We start from the raw sequence: 8,284 nt of genomic DNA, 5'->3' as shown, positions 1-8,284 counted from the left end.
GTTTAAAAGTGCATGCTAGACAAGTTTACTTTTATTACACAAAGCAAAATGTTTACTCTGATGCCGTACGCTTTCTAAGTAAAAGTGTATGTGGAGGTTTTGTATCTTGAATTTTACTCAGTTTTCTCAAAACCGTTTATTATTGATGAACAATTGCTCTGTAAAAGACTGTAATATTACGTATTCCTGTGAAAATGCAATCCTGCACACCATAAAGGTGTAGTGGATTTCAATAGTTAAATGGAAAACAAATTCTTCTAACAAAATATTTTGCGAATCACCCCCGAGTACTATAATATACAGATTGACCTTTGGAAGTATAGTACATGGCCTGTACATTTAGTAAAGGATTAGCGAACATCATTGCTCTATCGTTGGTTAACATCTTTAATCAGAGTAAAGTGTGAAATAAAAGCAAAGTCGAGCATGAAATTTTGAAATATGATGTGCATCTCAGTCTAAAAACTATGAATATTTGAAATCAGACATCAAAACGATGTAACCCTAAGTACTTGCAAAAACACTTTCAGCAATCTAATAATGAACATTTTACTATATCATTACACGGCAACCACTACACTGCTTTGTATGAAAAATGTGACTTTTACTAAAATATAAATCTATAAGATAAAAATAAAACGGGGCATTATTATGGATTTATTAACTTTTTTTCTGAATTATTACACTGCTTGACAACTCACTGTTTTCCAATTATATCAAGTTACTTGAGGAAAACGAGACTTTTACTGAAATGTATCTGTAAAGATAAAAATAAAAATTGTCTTTATATATTTTGCAAAGACAAACTGTTATCTTATCATTTTGATATGGACGAACAATGGATAGTGTATAGTATAGTATCAGTGCTCAATTAGAGTATTTGCAGTGCATTAGATTTCACTTTTACTCCACTTTTTTCCACAAAATTAAACTTTCTAATTCCTATATCTTAGCTACCTGACGTTAGCCATTGATTTTTCAATCTTAGATTATATGCTCTATGACAGAATTTTGATTGCAAAAAAAATATATTCCAATTTTACTCTTCATAGATTAAAATAATTAAATAATTTGAGTTATAGTTTACAATATTTAAATAAACCAAATTACCAATTACTAAAATTTAAGGATCTTCTCTTCACTGTGATCCAATATGAAAGCTTTCGCACAAAATTTTAAACCAATTATTACTTTTAAAACTCAAGATAAAAACAAGCTCTTTGCTGTTCAAAAAAGTCTAATGCTTTAAAAATGTGTGAGGAAGTTTGACCCAGTTTAAATGTATAAACAACTTGCATAGCTGCCTGGATTTCCGTGTCTTATAATATATGTATTTAGTATTTTTAGTTTAGCTAACCAAATACTTGAAATGTCAATTATGTATTACTGTTTTTTTTAATATTTGTCAAGTAAATTATTAGTTTGTTTTAAATTTTTTTTTTATAAAGATATTCTGATTTATATTTTTATATGAGTAGATATCCAAAATCACGATGTTTAGTATATATATATATATTTTATTTATTTGTACAATTTGTAGAGTAGAGAGTAGAGAGTGGATATGGGAGGAGAGAAAATAGGAAGTGGAGTAGAAAGTAGGGATGGGAGGAGAGAAGATTGGAAGTGGAGTAGAGAGTAGGGATGGGAGGAGAGAAGAGGGGAAGTGTAGTAGAGAACTGGGGGGATAGAAGATGGGAAGTAGGGAAGTATTGTAAAATTTTGTTAGATAAGAAGGTTAGCTGGAATTTCTAAAATAACTTAAAGTTAAAAATTCTAGATTGAGAATAAGGGAAGGTACATCCAACATATTAGATCGTTTATAGCTCTTAATTGCGATTTGCGGGACAAATCAGCAGATTTATAAAGATTGAATCGTTTAAAAAATTGTATAAAGCTAAATAAAAAACTTGCATGCAGAAAATACTAATTGTTTGAGTATTATGTTTGTATTTTGACTTTAAAGCTTGGCGATAATCCGATATGATATGAGACGGTGTGTAGCAACAAAAAGAAGCTTGAACTCTCCCTAGGTGAAGGTTTGACTCAATCTAACCTCGCGCTATAAATATTTTCTCCATTCAATGCTAGATGATCAATTTTCAAAACAAAATATTGATAACAAATACAAACTCAAGATTACAATCGTGAACGTTTTCGTTATTCACTCTTCTAAATGTATTTATACTTACTAAACGACTGGGAAAAAAATCATTTTTAAGTTAAGTTTAGCTGGCTCTGCAACATTGTAGCTCTATCCGGGCCCGGATTCGAAGATCCACTGTCTAGACCCAAGTAAAAAATTCTCTACCAAAACATTTAAAAAATTGCTCTAAAAACCATTCTTAGTGTCAACCAGTGCGATATACAAATGTAAACCTCCCAATCATTGAATGGTAAGAAAAGAACTGAGTTTTTGCCATAAACTCCGACTTTCTAATCCCTTTATATTTGAAACCCGATGTCGTAGACGTTCGATATTTCAAATTTTGATTTCTGTAGCATCAAATTGTCTAAGTTTGAAATATCAAAGATTTACACCATCAGATTGCAAAGAAAATGTGAGTTTGTGGCAAAAGCTCAATTCCTTTTCGGACATTTTTTTGTTCAAGAAATTAGCAAAACTAGCATAAATTTGCATAAGCTGTATACGGATTCTGTTTAAAGGATGGATCCAGGATCCGGATCCTGTTTAAAGGATGGATCCAGGATCCGGATCACCATCAACATTTAATGGATTCCAAGCATTTGACTTAAGTTATGATTTTGAAATAAAAAAGGAATACTTTTAAAGGGTGTATATTTAATAATTATAATTCTTATTTGGTCAGTGTAGTTAATTGCAACTACTGTGTTCGAGTTAAGAGGATTAGTCAATAAGTCGAAGAGTTAACCTATTAATTCATCAACCAGACTATTAGTCTATTATCAACGACGCCTGCCTATTGTTTTACAATAGTATACTAGCTTAGGAACCCATGCCCCAGGGGAGTCATAGTTAGACCCTTCGTTTACCAGCCCCTTGTCGTATATTACTATTTTAGCTATTTTTCCCTATACAAGTGGACACAATCAACTTATCATCTTAAAACCAAACTAAGAACATTCTCGTGGTTTTCCCAAGTTCCCCAACTACAATTTTAGGCAAATCGATTATGGGGTTCCTGAGTTATGATCGTACAAACAGAGATTACAACTTTATAAATATAGATAATGTAATTCCATTAAATATTTAACCATCCATGAATTATAAACTTAACATTTGTAAATGTAAATAGTTTAAAGGTACAAGACTAATACCATACGAGAGGAGAGGAACTAAACAAAGAAACTGTATATTCTGAAACAGGAAATATTGTTTTGTCATTGAACAAAGAACATGGTTTATCCCAGTGTTCAAACTGAGATGGTGGAGGGCAGGCGCAATAATCCCCCCCCCCCTCCCCGATTAAATTAAAGATAAAACGTAATAGGAGTCCCAAAGCTAAAGTCTATATTCGTGTTATCTATATATTTGAAAAAAACGGAACTAGACAGAAGGAGAGGTTTGATCAATGCAAAATTACTGGTACGTCTTTGTGACCTCAAAGCTTTTCATGTTTTGATTATTGATTTCACAAGTATGATACGAACACAATTTATATGGTTCGGGATGTCCCACGTAGCTTTACAGTAGCACTAGGCTACTAGCATGGTCGTTTTATATCTTTGAAGCAAAAAGTGTCAGTGACGGTAGATTATATGTGGCCTACTCATATCCTTCATTACAGAAATCAATTAATAGTTATTTATTAATACTTTTTATTATTTTAAACATATGAGGGTCGCTAGGCTTCTAGAGGTGGGGGAGAGGGATTGATAAGTACTTCTATTAGAAATAGGAAAAGATTAAAATTAGGGGACCGGGTGAGAGCTGCCCAGCAATTATATGAACAAAAATATAGATGTTTCTTTTCGTTAAATGAGAGTTAATTGGTGATAAATGTTATTGTCACATTGTATATAATATATTACGTCATATAGCTAATGTTATTTTATCCGTGATTCATATGAAATAACCATTGTCACCAAACTCACGAGAGTTTTTTAAACCATTCCCGGTGACGTCACACCGTACACTGCTGCTGACGGAAAGTCGAGTAAAGGCTCTCCGAGGGCTTTCATCTACCAGGGGCAAATTTATTCATTCAAAATAATAAAGAAAATTTATTAATGAAAAATCCGTTTTTAACATAAATTTTTTATTGTTTTTATAAAGTTCGTTTATCCCTGTTTTCCGTCCCTTCTAGTAGACCGCAGTGTTTTTATTCAGGTGGTGGGTGGGGAAGGGGAGGCGGGATGCTTACAGATTTGTAATGAGTAATGACCCGCGTCTGTCTGCTAGATATCTTTAAGACTTTATTGAAGGCAGTAATTAGATTAAGAGTAATTGCGATTGTTGAAGTAAGTTAAATACCGGTTGGATATTTTAAAGTTAGATATTTCCAAATTTTCCTTGTATCATTATTGATCCTCCTAGATATCCTCCGCTCCGTGTCACCTGCAGCATGGAAACTTGCAAACTTGCTGTCCTAATATATAGCCGGTTAAACCCATTGAGTACTGTGGGGCTGAAGTTCTCTACGGACTGTAGAGAACTTCAGCCCCCCCCCCCCCCCCCCCCCCCCCCCGCCAACACGAACTATACCTTCCTCCAAAACCTAATGTGTTTCGAATATATCAATTAAACTAGGAAAAGATTCAATGCAAGTTTAACTTCACGTTGAACCTAAATAAATTGCAGATACGTTAAATATTTAATGTTCAAATTACAACTCCTCTTATAAAAGAGCTAATATTGTGGAAGAACTAAGATCTTTTGAATTTCTTATCTGTAATCGGATAAATTAGCATTACCCACGAAGGATGAGACAATAAAGACGACCCAAAACTCCATAAATTTGACGATTTGAAACTTGATTTTTGGTTTCTGTATTCAATGGTGTATTTTGATGATTAATCTAGAATGATAAAGCACAAAAATGATACAGTTTTGGCCAACCAGGAACCCTGAATGTCAGAATATGGACTTTACAAATTTCGTACAATCTTCTTTGACGTCTCATCCTTTGTGGGTAACACTGCATGTCAAACGTATGCATAAAATCAAAACTAGCTACGAGGTCATACCAAGTCCTACCAGTAATGTATTTTGAATTTGATCTTATCCCTCTCTCAGATTAAATTGTGACTTGGCAGAGTTGTCTTTTATCAAGGTTGTAATTCAAGGAAAGTTTACTGCAGTTGCGTACATTCTGCGCACATATTGAAACCAGTTCTCTCTGGGTGGAATTTGTTAACATGAATATGTGCATCAGTGTTTGTTTAGTATCCGAGGAGGTTAAGCATTAAATTTTGATAATTTTAATAAATCACATAGTAGTTTCCTCTGACCAGAATATTTCATTGATTTTTTATGTGAAAGATGGATCGGCCATGTCAGGCTTTGACATCCGTCTTTTGTTTACATTACCGCCCAGAGACAGTACACTGCGGTACAATAGACGCGTACAGCTCTAAAATAACTTTCCTTGCATTACAACCTTGTCTTTTATACTCGTTGGAGTTTAAAGAAACTTGAATTTAAAATTGACTATTTATTTATTTAGGTATATCTATGTTTTAAATTTATTCATGGATGAAATATAAATTTAATGTATTGTTTGTTTTCTACATTAAACAAATATCGTGGATTCATGGGCTTTTAACAACTTGCGTATGAATTTGGGAAGTAAAATTAGAATTAGACATTTCTTAAATTTGCAAACTGTTTCCTGGAACACTATATAAGAGGCACTATGCTGACTGTATTGGAGAATCGACTAAACCCTTCACACTGTTTATTTTACATACATGTACAATTGCATGCATCACGCAGATCTAAGTAATATTAGGTCCCATATTTTAATAAACCAACTTTTAATTAGAATCAAAGATGTGTTACTCTGGGTCTTAATTGACATGTTATGTTATATTTTAAAAGTGTTTCTTATTTAAAGATTTTAAATTTTACTCATAACTTTTTTCCTGAATATAATTTAAATACCAGTAGATACAAATCATAGGAAAATCTCTCTGTCATTTTTACGACCTAACATCTCAACAAACATTTCATATCTTTGTGTACAATAAATATATATAAAATATATATATAGACAATTCCTTGTTTTCTAAAGAAGTTAGAATTCACGGATTCAGGCGCAAGCAAATTTTGAAATTACATTAACGCGTTAGAATCTAAAAACATATTACTTTGTTCTTAAACTAGCATGGCCCTTAGGATTTAAGTTGCTGCTTTCTTCGGTAATTGACAATTTTTATGAGGCCTCAGAACTAAGCTGAAGCCGTAAACCCAGCTCATTGACTCAGACCCAGGGAATATATTTGCAGACAGATCAATTTGTTTAAAATATGGGTAAGATAAGTGGAGAAACTGATTTCTTGCAACAATTTTTGATTTTCTAATCACATATCTTTGCAACACAATGTCGTGAGATATCAAAGGTTTACAAAAACGCAATTAGATAATTTGAGATAGAGGCTAAACTTATATCTATAGTTGAAGTTTCCATGCGTTAAAATAAAAATATTTTCATTACAAATTGATCAAATTTTAACAACTCATCAACAAACGTACTGCAATAAAATGTATGAATAGAGTCTGGAAAAATGCTTTTATTTTGTCTTGGCCTTGAGACTTCTTAATCCTTAGACAGATATTTACAAAATCCAGGTATCACATTTCTACACTTATACAACTGTATTATCTATATTTACATTTCATTGAATTATGCTAGACTATTTGTAACGAACATAAAAAATCAATTTTACTTAAGATTTATATCTTATATGTTTTCTATTAAATTGAAAAATTTAATACAAGTATATACGCTTTGAATTTCACATGGTCTTGGGGGGCGCGAGGATTTAGCAAAAAAATCGAATTTACTTATTTGAAATTTATAAACAAACATGAATAAAATTCAAATTTAGACATTAAATGAATATTGATGACTTAAGTTGTTTGTATTGTGATATGAAGAGAAAAAAGTTTATCAACTTCGGTTCTGGTACCACGAATGTTTTGCCTTGAAAGGGAGTGTCTGGCTGAAAATGTTAGTTGAGCTGAGAATGCAGTATTGTGGAGAAATTTTTCAGGATTCATTTGAGACCTATGAATCGTTATTACGGCCCATATTTGTTCAGTAAGAGCTCAAATTCAATCTTTAAAATCCTTCTAGATTGTCCATTCTGGAGGGATGATTTTGAGAATGGGTTTTTTAAAATTTATTCAATGTTGACCCCGAAAAAGGTAAAAAAATTGTACAGTAAACTAATAAATTGTTAAGGAACAGGTTGAGACATTCACTTAAAAACCATCAAAATGTTGACCATTTTGGGTCGTCATGATGCATGATAGTAAGTAATTCCATAAACCTAAAATCTATTTTTAATAATAAGTTTTAGCTATTTGAGGAGATATACATATCAACAGTTTGAAAGTGTATACAATCCTTGTACATTTATAAATTATATATGCATAAGTTCAAAGGAATATGAACTTTGTATTAAACCTTTGATTTCCTATTCTACGTGCAACACAACCATGTTGAATAATTTAGTAGAACCAACAGATATATTGTTTAGATGGAAGACACAAATTCAAAACAAAGCTTATAACATCACTGCTAGGCTGTGATACCATACACGTTCACACAGTGATACCTAGAAACCTCTAAAACTTACGAACGACCTTTATTTAGATTGGTAAGATGATCAATTTTGATCTCTGGTCCGGATATTAAAGCTAAGATTCAAAATAATTTGTTTGTTTTTTTCAGTAAAGTCTAGTCTATTCACTTTAATGCTAGATTTAATTGGTTTAATTTGTGGGTCTTAATTAAGCGTTTTAGTAAAAGAAATGAACAATTGCTTTAAACTCTAAATTTCTTCGTCTATATTTGTGCAACATGATGGTGTTCTATTCCAAACTTTAAATATTTGATTGAGCAGAATAAATATTTTGAAATATCAAAGGTTGCAAAGCTAAAAGGTTCCTTTGCGCTCTATGTTTATCGAGCACAGTAATCTAAAGATTGTAATGCAAGCTCTCTAAAGCAAAAATAATGAGAATTTTTATAAAAAAGTGAAATAAAGTTTGTAAATAAAATCAAATTCCAAGGCATTGCGACACTTAAAAGTCGAACAAAGTCGTGAAAATGGATGCAACTCGTCCGCAGAGAGCTCC

The sequence above is a fragment of the Eurytemora carolleeae genome, unplaced genomic scaffold (genome assembly GCF_000591075.1).
Source record: "Eurytemora carolleeae unplaced genomic scaffold, Eaff_2.0 scaffold185, whole genome shotgun sequence".
Taxonomy (NCBI): Eukaryota; Metazoa; Arthropoda; class Copepoda; order Calanoida; family Temoridae; genus Eurytemora; species Eurytemora carolleeae.
The sequence above is the reverse complement of the archived record's forward strand: the minus strand, read 5'-3'. Positions refer to the sequence as shown.